Raw genomic sequence first — 9,437 nt, 5'->3', positions numbered from 1 at the left:
TAAACATAAAAGTCATGAAAGCAGAAATGCAATCGCCTGCGGCCACACCACCTTGAATAAGCCTGATCTCATCTGATCTCAGAAGCTAAGCAATGTTGGGCTTGGTTAGTACTTGGATGGGAGACCACCTGGGAATATCAAGTGCTGCAGGCATTACATTTTTGTAATTACATTTTACAATTGAAATGTGTGGACAAAAGGAAATTTTGGAGGAATCACCCCCAGCTCACTAAACATAAAAGTCATGAAAGCAGAAATGCAATCGCCTGCGGCCACACCACCTTGAATAAGCCTGATCTCAGAAGCTAAGCAATGTTGGGCTTGGTTAGTACTTGGATGGGAGACCACCTGGGAATATCAAGTGCTGCAGGCATTACTTTTTTGTAATTACATTTTACAATTGAAATGTGTGGACAAAAGGAAATTTTGGAGGAATCACCCCCAGCTCACTAAACATAAAAGTCATGAAAGCAGAAATGCAATCGCCTGCGGCCACACCACCTTGAATAAGCCTGATCTCAGAAGCTAAGCAATGTTGGGCTTGGTTAGTACTTGGATGGGAGACCACCTGTGAATATCAAGTGCTGCAGGCATTACTTTTTTGTAATTACATTTTACAATTGAAATGTGTGGAGGACAAAAGGAAATTTTGGAGGAATCACCCCCAGCTCACTAAACATAAAAGTCATGAAAGCAGAAATGCAATCGCCTGCGGCCACACCACCTTGAATAAGCCTGATCTCAGAAGCTAAGCAATGTTGGGCTTGGTTAGTACTTGGATGGGAGACCACCTGGGAATATCAAGTGCTGCAGGCATTACATTTTTGTAATTACATTTTACAATTGAAATGTGTGGAGGACAAAAGGAAATTTTGGAGGAATCACCCCCAGCTCACTAAACATAAAAGTCATGAAAGCAGAAATGCAATCGCCTGCGGCCACACCACCTTGAATAAGCCTGATCTCAGAAGCTAAGCAATGTTGGGCTTGGTTAGTACTTGGATGGGAGACCACCTGGGAATATCAAGTGCTGCAGGCATTACATTTTTGTAATTACATTTTACAATTGAAATGTGTGGAGGACAAAAGGAAATTTTGGAGGAATCACCCCCAGCTCACTAAACATAAAAGTCATGAAAGCAGAAATGCAATCGCCTGCGGCCACACCACCTTGAATAAGCCTGATCTCAGAAGCTAAGCAATGTTGGGATTGGTTAGTACTTGGATGGGAGACCACCTGGGAATATCAAGTGCTGCAGGCATTACATTTTTGTAATTACATTTTACAATTGAAATGTGTGGAGGACAAAAGGAAATTTTGGAGGAATCACCCCCAGCTCACTAAACATAAAAGTCATGAAAGCAGAAATGCAATCGCCTGTGGCCACACCACCTTGAATAAGCCTGATCTCAGAAGCTAAGCAATGTTGGGCTTGGTTAGTACTTGGATGGGAGACCACCTGGGAATATCAAGTGCTGCAGGCATTACATTTTTGTAATTACATTTTACAATTGAAATGTGTGGAGGACAAAAGGAAATTTTGGAGGAATCACCCCCAGCTCACTAAACATAAAAGTCATGAAAGCAGAAATGCAATCGCCTGCGGCCACACCACCTTGAATAAGCCTGATCTCGTCTGATCTCAGAAGCTAAGCAATGTTGGGCTTGGTTAGTACTTGGATGGGAGACCACCTGGGAATATCAAGTGCTGCAGGCATTACATTTTTGTAATTACATTTTACAATTGAAATGTGTGGAGGACAAAAGGAAATTTTGGAGGAATCACCCCCAGCTCACTAAACATAAAAGTCATGAAAGCAGAAAAGCAATCGCCTGCGGCCACACCACCTTGAATAAGCCTGCTCTCGTCTGATCTCAGAAGCTAAGCAATGTTGGGCTTGGTTAGTACTTGGATGGGAGACCACCTGGGAATATCAAGTGCTGCAGGCATTACATTTTTGTAATTACATTTTACAATTGAAATGTGTGGAGGACAAAAGGAAATTTTGGAGGAATCACCCCCAGCTCACTAAACATAAAAGTCATGAAAGCAGAAATGCAATCGCCTGCGGCCACACCACCTTGAATAAGCCTGATCTCAGAAGCTAAGCAATGTTGGGCTTGGTTAGTACTTGGATGGGAGACCACCTGGGAATATCAAGTGCTGCAGGCATTACATTTTTGTAATTACATTTTACAATTGAAATGTGTGGAGGACAAAAGGAAATTTTGGAGGAATCACCCCCAGCTCACTAAACATAAAAGTCATGAAAGCAGAAATGCAATCGCCTGCGGCCACACCACCTTGAATAAGCCTGATCTCGTCTGATCTCAGAAGCTAAGCAATGTTGGGCTTGGTTAGTACTTGGATGGGAGACCACCTGGGAATATCAAGTGCTGCAGGCATTACATTTTACAATTGAAATGTGTGGAGGACAAAAGGAAATTTTGGAGGAATCACCCCCAGCTCCCTAAACATAAAAGTCATGAAAGCAGAAATGCAATCGCCTGCGGCCACACCACCTTGAATAAGCCTGATCTCAGAAGCTAAGCAATGTTGGGCTTGGTTAGTACTTGGATGGGAGACCACCTGGGAATATCAAGTGCTGCAGGCATTACATTTTTGTAATTACATTTTACAATTGAAATGTGTGGAGGACAAAAGGAAATTTTGGAGGAATCACCCCCAGCTCACTAAACATAAAAGTCATGAAAGCAGAAATGCAATCGCCTGCGGCCACACCACCTTGAATAAGCCTGATCTCGTCTGATCTCAGAAGCTAAGCAATGTTGGGCTTGGTTAGTACTTGGATGGGAGACCACCTGGGAATATCAAGTGCTGCAGGCATTACATTTTACAATTGAAATGTGTGGAGGACAAAAGGAAATTTTGGAGGAATCACCCCCAGCTCCCTAAACATAAAAGTCATGAAAGCAGAAATGCAATCGCCTGCGGCCACACCACCTTGAATAAGCCTGATCTCAGAAGCTAAGCAATGTTGGGCTTGGTTAGTACTTGGATGGGAGACCACCTGGGAATATCAAGTGCTGCAGGCATTACATTTTTGTAATTACATTTTACAATTGAAATGTGTGGACAAAAGGAAATTTTGGAGGAATCACCCCCAGCTCACTAAACATAAAAGTCATGAAAGCAGAAATGCAATCGCCTGTGGCCACACCACCTTGAATAAGCCTGACCTCGTCTGATCTCAGAAGCTAAGCAATGTTGGGCTTGGTTAGTACTTGGATGGGAGACCACCTGGGAATATCAAGTGCTGCAGGCATTACATTTTTGTAATTACATTTTACAATTGAAATGTGTGGAGGCCAAAAGGAAATTTTGGAGGAATCACCCCCAGCTCACTAAACATAAAAGTCATGAAAGCAGAAATGCAATCGCCTGCGGCCACACCACCTTGAATAAGCCTGATCTCGTCTGATCTCAGAAGCTAAGCAATGTTGGGCTTGGTTAGTACTTGGATGGGAGACCACCTGGGAATATCAAGTGCTGCAGGCATTACATTTTACAATTGAAATGTGTGGAGGACAAATGGAAATTTTGGAGGAATCACCCCCAGCTCACTAAACATAAAAGTCATGAAAGCAGAAATGCAATCGCCTGCGGCCACACCACCTTGAATAAGCCTGATCTCGTCTGATCTCAGAAGCTAAGCAATGTTGGGCTTGGTTAGTACTTGGATGGGAGACCACCTGGGAATATCAAGTGCTGCAGGCATTACATTTTACAATTGAAATGTGTGGAGGACAAAAGGAAATTTTGGAGGAATCACCCCCAGCTCACTAAACATAAAAGTCATGAAAGCAGAAATGCAATCGCCTGCGGCCACACCACCTTGAATAAGCCTGATCTCAGAAGCTAAGCAGTGTTGGGCTTGGTTAGTACTTGGATGGGAGACCACCTGGGAATATCAAGTGCTGCAGGCATTACATTTTTGTAATTACATTTTACAATTGAAATGTGTGGACAAAAGGAAATTTTGGAGGAATCACCCCCAGCTCACTAAACATAAAAGTCATGAAAGCAGAAATGCAATCGCCTGTGGCCACACCACCTTGAATAAGCCTGACCTCGTCTGATCTCAGAAGCTAAGCAATGTTGGGCTTGGTTAGTACTTGGATGGGAGACCACCTGGGAATATCAAGTGCTGCAGGCATTACATTTTTGTAATTACATTTTACAATTGAAATGTGTGGAGGCCAAAAGGAAATTTTGGAGGAATCACCCCCAGCTCACTAAACATAAAAGTCATGAAAGCAGAAATGCAATCGCCTGCGGCCACACCACCTTGAATAAGCCTGATCTCGTCTGATCTCAGAAGCTAAGCAATGTTGGGCTTGGTTAGTACTTGGATGGGAGACCACCTGGGAATATCAAGTGCTGCAGGCATTACATTTTACAATTGAAATGTGTGGAGGACAAATGGAAATTTTGGAGGAATCACCCCCAGCTCACTAAACATAAAAGTCATGAAAGCAGAAATGCAATCGCCTGCGGCCACACCACCTTGAATAAGCCTGATCTCGTCTGATCTCAGAAGCTAAGCAATGTTGGGCTTGGTTAGTACTTGGATGGGAGACCACCTGGGAATATCAAGTGCTGCAGGCATTACATTTTACAATTGAAATGTGTGGAGGACAAAAGGAAATTTTGGAGGAATCACCCCCAGCTCACTAAACATAAAAGTCATGAAAGCAGAAATGCAATCGCCTGCGGCCACACCACCTTGAATAAGCCTGATCTCAGAAGCTAAGCAGTGTTGGGCTTGGTTAGTACTTGGATGGGAGACCACCTGGGAATATCAAGTGCTGCAGGCATTACATTTTACAATTGAAATGTGTGGAGGACAAAAGGAAATTTTGGAGGAATCACCCCCAGCTCACTAAACATAAAAGTCATGAAAGCAGAAATGCAATCGCCTGCAGCCACACCACCTTGAATAAGCCTGATCTCAGAAGCTAAGCAATGTTGGGCTTGGTTAGTACTTGGATGGGAGACCACCTGGAAATATCAAGTGCTGCAGGCATTACATTTTTGTAATTACATTTTACAATTGAAATGTGTGGAGGACAAAAGGAAATTTTGGAGGAATCACCCCCCAGCTCACTAAACATAAAAGTCATGAAAGCAGAAATGCAATCGCCTGTGGCAACACCACCTTGAATAAGCCTGATCTCGTCTGATCTCAGAAGCTAAGCAATGTTGGGCTTGGATAGTACTTGGATGGGAGACCACCTGGGAATATCAAGTGCTGCAGGCATTACATTTTACAATTGAAATGTGTGGAGGACAAAAGGAAATTTTGGAGGAATCACCCCCAGCTCCCTAAACATAAAAGTCATGAAAGCAGAAATGCAATCGCCTGCGGCCACACCACCTTGAATAAGCCTGATCTCAGAAACTAAGCAATGTTGGGCTTAGTTAGTACTTGGATGGGAGACCACCTGGGAATATCAAGTGCTGCAGGCATTACATTTTTGTAATTACATTTTACAATTGAAATGTGTGGAGGACAAAAGGAAATTTTGGAGGAATCACCCCCAGCTCACTAAACATAAAAGTCATGAAAGCAGAAATGCAATCGCCTGCAGCCACACCACCTTGAATAAGCCTGACCTCGTCTGATCTCAGAAGCTAAGCAATGTTGGGCTTGGTTAGTACTTGGATGGGAGACCACCTGGGAATATCAAGTGCTGCAGGCATTACATTTTACAATTGAAATGTGTGGAGGACAAAAGGAAATTTTGGAGGAATCACCCCCAGCTCACTAAACATAAAAGTCATGAAAGCAGAAATGCAATCGCCTGCGGCCACACCACCTTGAATAAGCCTGATCTCAGAAGCTAAGCAATGTTGGGCTTGGTTAGTACTTGGATGGGAGACCACCTGGGAATATCAAGTGCTGCAGGCATTACATTTTTGTAATTACATTTTACAATTGAAATGTGTGGAGGACAAAAGGAAATTTTGGAGGAATCACCCCCAGCTCACTAAACATAAAAGTCATGAAAGCAGAAATGCAATCGCCTGCGGCCACACCACCTTGAATAAGCCTGATCTCGGCTGATCTCAGAAGCTAAGCAATGTTGGGCTTGGTTAGTACTTGGATGGGAGACCACCTGGGAATATCAAGTGCTGCAGGCATTACATTTTACAATTGAAATGTGTGGAGGACAAAAGGAAATTTTGGAGGAATCACCCCCAGCTCACTAAACATAAAAGTCATGAAAGCAGAAATGCAATCGCCTGCGCCTGCGGCCACACCACCTTGAATAAGCCTGATCTCAGAAGCTAAGCAGTGTTGGGCTTGGTTAGTACTTGGATGGGAGACCACCTGGGAATATCAAGTGCTGCAGGCATTACATTTTACAATTGAAATGTGTGGAGGACAAAAGGAAATTTTGGAGGAATCACCCCCAGCTCACTAAACATAAAAGTCATGAAAGCAGAAATGCAATCGCCTGCGGCCACACCACCTTTAATAAGCCTGATCTCAGAAGCTAAGCAATGTTGTGCTTGGTTAGTACTTGGATGGGAGACCACCTGGAAATATTAAGTGCTGCAGGCATTACATTTTTGTAATTACATTTTACAATTGAAATGTGTGGAGGACAAAAGGAATTTTTGGAGGAATCACTCCCAGCTCACTAAACATAAAAGTCATGAAAGCAGAAATGCAATTGCCTGCGGCCACACCACCTTGAATAAGCCTGATCTCGCCTGATCTCAGAAGCTAAGCAATGTTGGGCTTGGTTAGTACTTGGATGGGAGACCACCTGGGAATATCAAGTGCTGCAGGCATTACATTTTACAATTGAAATGTGTGGAGGACAAAAGGAAATTTTGGAGGAATCACCCCCAGCTCCCTAAACATAAAAGTCATGAAAGCAGAAATGCAATCGCCTGCGGCCACACCACCTTGAATAAGCCTGATCTCGTCTGATCTCAGAAGCTAAGCAATGTTGGGCTTGGTTAGTACTTGGATGGGAGACCACCTGGGAGTATCAAGTGCTGCAGGCATTACATTTTACAATTGAAATGTGTGGAGGACAAAAGGAAATTTTGGAGGAATCACCCCCAGCTCACTAAACATAAAAGTCATGAAAGCAGAAATGCAATCGCCTGCGGCCACACCACCTTGAATAAGCCTGATCTCAGAAGCTAAGCAATGTTGGGCTTGGTTAGTACTTGAATGTGAGACCACCTGGGAATATCAAGTGCTGCAGGCATTACATTTTTGTAATTACATTTTACAATTGAAATGTGTGGAGGACAAAAGGAAATTTTGGAGGAATCACCCCCAGCTCACTAAACATAAAAGTCATGAAAGCAGAAATGCAATCGCCTGCGGCCACACCACCTTGAATAAGCCTGATCTCGTCTGATCTCAGAAGCTAAGCAATGTTGGGCTTGGTTAGTACTTGGATGGGAGACCACCTGGGAATATCAAGTGCTGCAGGCATTACATTTTTGTAATTACATTTTACAATTGAAATGTGTGGAGGACAAAAGGAAATTTTGGAGGAATCACCCCCAGCTCACTAAACATAAAAGTCATGAAAGCAGAAATGCAATCGCCTGCGGCCACACCACCTTGAATAAGCCTGATCTCGTCTGATCTCAGAAGCTAAGCAATGTTGGGCTTGGTTAGTACTTGGATGGGAGACCACCAGGGAATATCAAGTGCTGCAGGCATTACATTTTTGTAATTACATTTTACAATTGAAATGTGTGGAGGACAAAAGGAAATTTTGGAGGAATCACCCCCAGCTCACTAAACATAAAAGTCATGAAAGCAGAAATGCAATCGCCTGCGGCCACACCACCTTGAATAAGCCTGATCTCGTCTGATCTCAGAAGCTAAGCAATGTTGGGCTTGGTTAGTACTTGGATGGGAGACCACCTGGGAATATCAAGTGCTGCAGGCATTACATTTTTGTAATTACATTTTACAATTGAAATGTGTGGAGGACAAAAGGAAATTTTGGAGGAATCACCCCCAGCTCACTAAACATAAAAGTCATGAAAGCAGAAATGCAATCGCCTGCGGCCACACCACCTTGAATAAGCCTGATCTCGTCTGATCTCAGAAGCTAAGCAATGTTGGGCTTGGTTAGTACTTGGATGGGAGACCACCTGGGAATATCAAGTGCTGCAGGCATTACATTTTTGTAATTACATTTTACAATTGAAATGTGTGGAGGACAAAAGGAAATTTTGGAGGAATCACCCCCAGCTCACTAAACATAAAAGTCATGAAAGCAGAAATGCAATCGCCTGCGGCCACACCACCTTGAATAAGCCTGATCTCGTCTGATCTCAGAAGCTAAGCAATGTTGGGCTTGGTTAGTACTTGGATGGGAGACCACCTGGGAATATCAAGTGCTGCAGGCATTACATTTTACAATTGAAATGTGTGGAGGACAAAAGGAAATTTTGGAGGAATCACCCCCAGCTCACTAAACATAAAAGTCATGAAAGCAGAAATGCAATCGCCTGCGGCCACACCACCTTGAATAAGCCTGATCTCGTCTGATCTCAGAAGCTAAGCAATGTTGGGCTTGGTTAGTACTTGGATGGGAGACCACCTGGGAATATCAAGTGCTGCAGGCATTACATTTTTGTAATTACATTTTACAATTGAAATGTGTGGAGGACAAAAGGAAATTTTGGAGGAATCACCCCCAGCTCACTAAACATAAAAGTCATGAAAGCAGAAATGCAATCGCCTGCGGCCACACCACCTTGAATAAGCCTGATCTCGTCTGATCTCAGAAGCTAAGCAATGTTGGGCTTGGTTAGTACTTGGATGGGAGACCACCTGGGAATATCAAGTGCTGCAGGCATTACATTTTTGTAATTACATTTTACAATTGAAATGTGTGGAGGACAAAAGGAAATTTTGGAGGAATCACCCCCAGCTCACTAAACATAAAAGTCATGAAAGCAGAAATGCAATCGCCTGCGGCCACACCACCTTGAATAAGCCTGATCTCGTCTGATCTCAGAAGCTAAGCAATGTTGGGCTTGGTTAGTACTTGGATGGGAGACCATCTGGGAATATCAAGTGCTGCAGGCATTACATTTTTGTAATTACATTTTACAATTGAAATGTGTGGAGGACAAAAGGAAATTTTGGAGGAATCACCCCCAGCTCACTAAACATAAAAGTCATGAAAGCAGAAATGCAATCGCCTGCGGCCACACCACCTTGAATAAGCCTGATCTCGTCTGATCTCAGAAGCTAAGCAATGTTGGGCTTGGTTAGTACTTGGATGGGAGACCACCTGGGAATATCAAGTGCTGCAGGCATTACATTTTTGTAATTACATTTTACAATTGAAATGTGTGGAGGACAAAAGGAAATTTTGGAGGAATCACCCCCAGCTCACTAAACATAAAAGTCATGAAAGC

General features: G+C 43.3%; 25 non-coding genes and 17 pseudogenes across 25 annotated transcripts; all 42 read left to right on the top strand.

Annotated features, from left to right (window-relative positions):
• The first annotated feature begins 34 nt into the window (after positions 1–34).
• LOC131717724 (5S ribosomal RNA) lies at positions 35–153 on the top strand. Its single transcript, XR_009316615.1, has one exon. It is a non-coding gene; the product is annotated as a 5S ribosomal RNA (ribosomal RNA).
• A 111-nt stretch (positions 154–264) lies between these two features.
• LOC131714977 (5S ribosomal RNA) lies at positions 265–373 on the top strand (annotated as a pseudogene).
• Positions 374–484: 111 nt separating this feature from the next.
• Positions 485–593, top strand: LOC131715530 (5S ribosomal RNA; annotated as a pseudogene).
• Positions 594–707: 114 nt separating this feature from the next.
• LOC131714976 (5S ribosomal RNA) lies at positions 708–816 on the top strand (annotated as a pseudogene).
• A 114-nt stretch (positions 817–930) lies between these two features.
• Positions 931–1,039, top strand: LOC131714975 (5S ribosomal RNA; annotated as a pseudogene).
• Positions 1,040–1,153: 114 nt separating this feature from the next.
• On the top strand, positions 1,154–1,262 carry LOC131716215 (5S ribosomal RNA; annotated as a pseudogene).
• Positions 1,263–1,376: 114 nt separating this feature from the next.
• Positions 1,377–1,485, top strand: LOC131715434 (5S ribosomal RNA; annotated as a pseudogene).
• Positions 1,486–1,599: 114 nt separating this feature from the next.
• On the top strand, positions 1,600–1,718 carry LOC131717949 (5S ribosomal RNA). The gene has a single exon (XR_009316842.1). It is a non-coding gene; the product is annotated as a 5S ribosomal RNA (ribosomal RNA).
• A 114-nt stretch (positions 1,719–1,832) lies between these two features.
• On the top strand, positions 1,833–1,951 carry LOC131712662 (5S ribosomal RNA). The gene has a single exon (XR_009314553.1). It is a non-coding gene; the product is annotated as a 5S ribosomal RNA (ribosomal RNA).
• Positions 1,952–2,065: 114 nt separating this feature from the next.
• On the top strand, positions 2,066–2,174 carry LOC131714974 (5S ribosomal RNA; annotated as a pseudogene).
• Positions 2,175–2,288: 114 nt separating this feature from the next.
• On the top strand, positions 2,289–2,407 carry LOC131717948 (5S ribosomal RNA). Its single transcript, XR_009316841.1, has one exon. It is a non-coding gene; the product is annotated as a 5S ribosomal RNA (ribosomal RNA).
• Positions 2,408–2,507: 100 nt separating this feature from the next.
• Positions 2,508–2,616, top strand: LOC131714973 (5S ribosomal RNA; annotated as a pseudogene).
• Positions 2,617–2,730: 114 nt separating this feature from the next.
• On the top strand, positions 2,731–2,849 carry LOC131717947 (5S ribosomal RNA). The gene has a single exon (XR_009316840.1). It is a non-coding gene; the product is annotated as a 5S ribosomal RNA (ribosomal RNA).
• A 100-nt stretch (positions 2,850–2,949) lies between these two features.
• On the top strand, positions 2,950–3,058 carry LOC131714972 (5S ribosomal RNA; annotated as a pseudogene).
• A 111-nt stretch (positions 3,059–3,169) lies between these two features.
• Positions 3,170–3,288, top strand: LOC131712543 (5S ribosomal RNA). The gene has a single exon (XR_009314434.1). It is a non-coding gene; the product is annotated as a 5S ribosomal RNA (ribosomal RNA).
• Positions 3,289–3,402: 114 nt separating this feature from the next.
• LOC131717945 (5S ribosomal RNA) lies at positions 3,403–3,521 on the top strand. Its single transcript, XR_009316838.1, has one exon. It is a non-coding gene; the product is annotated as a 5S ribosomal RNA (ribosomal RNA).
• Positions 3,522–3,621: 100 nt separating this feature from the next.
• LOC131717944 (5S ribosomal RNA) lies at positions 3,622–3,740 on the top strand. Its single transcript, XR_009316837.1, has one exon. It is a non-coding gene; the product is annotated as a 5S ribosomal RNA (ribosomal RNA).
• Positions 3,741–3,840: 100 nt separating this feature from the next.
• On the top strand, positions 3,841–3,949 carry LOC131715412 (5S ribosomal RNA; annotated as a pseudogene).
• A 111-nt stretch (positions 3,950–4,060) lies between these two features.
• Positions 4,061–4,179, top strand: LOC131712542 (5S ribosomal RNA). The gene has a single exon (XR_009314433.1). It is a non-coding gene; the product is annotated as a 5S ribosomal RNA (ribosomal RNA).
• Positions 4,180–4,293: 114 nt separating this feature from the next.
• On the top strand, positions 4,294–4,412 carry LOC131717943 (5S ribosomal RNA). The gene has a single exon (XR_009316836.1). It is a non-coding gene; the product is annotated as a 5S ribosomal RNA (ribosomal RNA).
• A 100-nt stretch (positions 4,413–4,512) lies between these two features.
• On the top strand, positions 4,513–4,631 carry LOC131717942 (5S ribosomal RNA). Its single transcript, XR_009316835.1, has one exon. It is a non-coding gene; the product is annotated as a 5S ribosomal RNA (ribosomal RNA).
• Positions 4,632–4,731: 100 nt separating this feature from the next.
• Positions 4,732–4,840, top strand: LOC131715411 (5S ribosomal RNA; annotated as a pseudogene).
• A 100-nt stretch (positions 4,841–4,940) lies between these two features.
• On the top strand, positions 4,941–5,049 carry LOC131716013 (5S ribosomal RNA; annotated as a pseudogene).
• A 115-nt stretch (positions 5,050–5,164) lies between these two features.
• On the top strand, positions 5,165–5,283 carry LOC131711982 (5S ribosomal RNA). Its single transcript, XR_009313871.1, has one exon. It is a non-coding gene; the product is annotated as a 5S ribosomal RNA (ribosomal RNA).
• A 100-nt stretch (positions 5,284–5,383) lies between these two features.
• On the top strand, positions 5,384–5,492 carry LOC131716072 (5S ribosomal RNA; annotated as a pseudogene).
• A 114-nt stretch (positions 5,493–5,606) lies between these two features.
• LOC131711968 (5S ribosomal RNA) lies at positions 5,607–5,725 on the top strand. Its single transcript, XR_009313857.1, has one exon. It is a non-coding gene; the product is annotated as a 5S ribosomal RNA (ribosomal RNA).
• Positions 5,726–5,825: 100 nt separating this feature from the next.
• On the top strand, positions 5,826–5,934 carry LOC131714971 (5S ribosomal RNA; annotated as a pseudogene).
• Positions 5,935–6,048: 114 nt separating this feature from the next.
• LOC131712174 (5S ribosomal RNA) lies at positions 6,049–6,167 on the top strand. Its single transcript, XR_009314066.1, has one exon. It is a non-coding gene; the product is annotated as a 5S ribosomal RNA (ribosomal RNA).
• Positions 6,168–6,273: 106 nt separating this feature from the next.
• On the top strand, positions 6,274–6,382 carry LOC131715409 (5S ribosomal RNA; annotated as a pseudogene).
• A 100-nt stretch (positions 6,383–6,482) lies between these two features.
• On the top strand, positions 6,483–6,591 carry LOC131716562 (5S ribosomal RNA; annotated as a pseudogene).
• Positions 6,592–6,705: 114 nt separating this feature from the next.
• Positions 6,706–6,824, top strand: LOC131711615 (5S ribosomal RNA). The gene has a single exon (XR_009313501.1). It is a non-coding gene; the product is annotated as a 5S ribosomal RNA (ribosomal RNA).
• A 100-nt stretch (positions 6,825–6,924) lies between these two features.
• LOC131709997 (5S ribosomal RNA) lies at positions 6,925–7,043 on the top strand. The gene has a single exon (XR_009311862.1). It is a non-coding gene; the product is annotated as a 5S ribosomal RNA (ribosomal RNA).
• A 100-nt stretch (positions 7,044–7,143) lies between these two features.
• LOC131716341 (5S ribosomal RNA) lies at positions 7,144–7,252 on the top strand (annotated as a pseudogene).
• Positions 7,253–7,366: 114 nt separating this feature from the next.
• LOC131717941 (5S ribosomal RNA) lies at positions 7,367–7,485 on the top strand. Its single transcript, XR_009316834.1, has one exon. It is a non-coding gene; the product is annotated as a 5S ribosomal RNA (ribosomal RNA).
• A 114-nt stretch (positions 7,486–7,599) lies between these two features.
• LOC131710533 (5S ribosomal RNA) lies at positions 7,600–7,718 on the top strand. Its single transcript, XR_009312407.1, has one exon. It is a non-coding gene; the product is annotated as a 5S ribosomal RNA (ribosomal RNA).
• Positions 7,719–7,832: 114 nt separating this feature from the next.
• LOC131717940 (5S ribosomal RNA) lies at positions 7,833–7,951 on the top strand. The gene has a single exon (XR_009316833.1). It is a non-coding gene; the product is annotated as a 5S ribosomal RNA (ribosomal RNA).
• Positions 7,952–8,065: 114 nt separating this feature from the next.
• Positions 8,066–8,184, top strand: LOC131717939 (5S ribosomal RNA). The gene has a single exon (XR_009316832.1). It is a non-coding gene; the product is annotated as a 5S ribosomal RNA (ribosomal RNA).
• Positions 8,185–8,298: 114 nt separating this feature from the next.
• On the top strand, positions 8,299–8,417 carry LOC131717938 (5S ribosomal RNA). The gene has a single exon (XR_009316831.1). It is a non-coding gene; the product is annotated as a 5S ribosomal RNA (ribosomal RNA).
• Positions 8,418–8,517: 100 nt separating this feature from the next.
• Positions 8,518–8,636, top strand: LOC131717937 (5S ribosomal RNA). The gene has a single exon (XR_009316830.1). It is a non-coding gene; the product is annotated as a 5S ribosomal RNA (ribosomal RNA).
• Positions 8,637–8,750: 114 nt separating this feature from the next.
• On the top strand, positions 8,751–8,869 carry LOC131717936 (5S ribosomal RNA). The gene has a single exon (XR_009316829.1). It is a non-coding gene; the product is annotated as a 5S ribosomal RNA (ribosomal RNA).
• A 114-nt stretch (positions 8,870–8,983) lies between these two features.
• On the top strand, positions 8,984–9,102 carry LOC131709926 (5S ribosomal RNA). Its single transcript, XR_009311790.1, has one exon. It is a non-coding gene; the product is annotated as a 5S ribosomal RNA (ribosomal RNA).
• Positions 9,103–9,216: 114 nt separating this feature from the next.
• Positions 9,217–9,335, top strand: LOC131717934 (5S ribosomal RNA). Its single transcript, XR_009316827.1, has one exon. It is a non-coding gene; the product is annotated as a 5S ribosomal RNA (ribosomal RNA).
• Positions 9,336–9,437: the final 102 nt, after the last annotated feature.

This window comes from Acipenser ruthenus, chromosome 44, assembly GCF_902713425.1.
Source record: "Acipenser ruthenus chromosome 44, fAciRut3.2 maternal haplotype, whole genome shotgun sequence".
NCBI classification, from domain to species: Eukaryota; Metazoa; Chordata; class Actinopteri; order Acipenseriformes; family Acipenseridae; genus Acipenser; species Acipenser ruthenus.
This window is presented reverse-complemented; position numbering and strand designations above follow the sequence as displayed.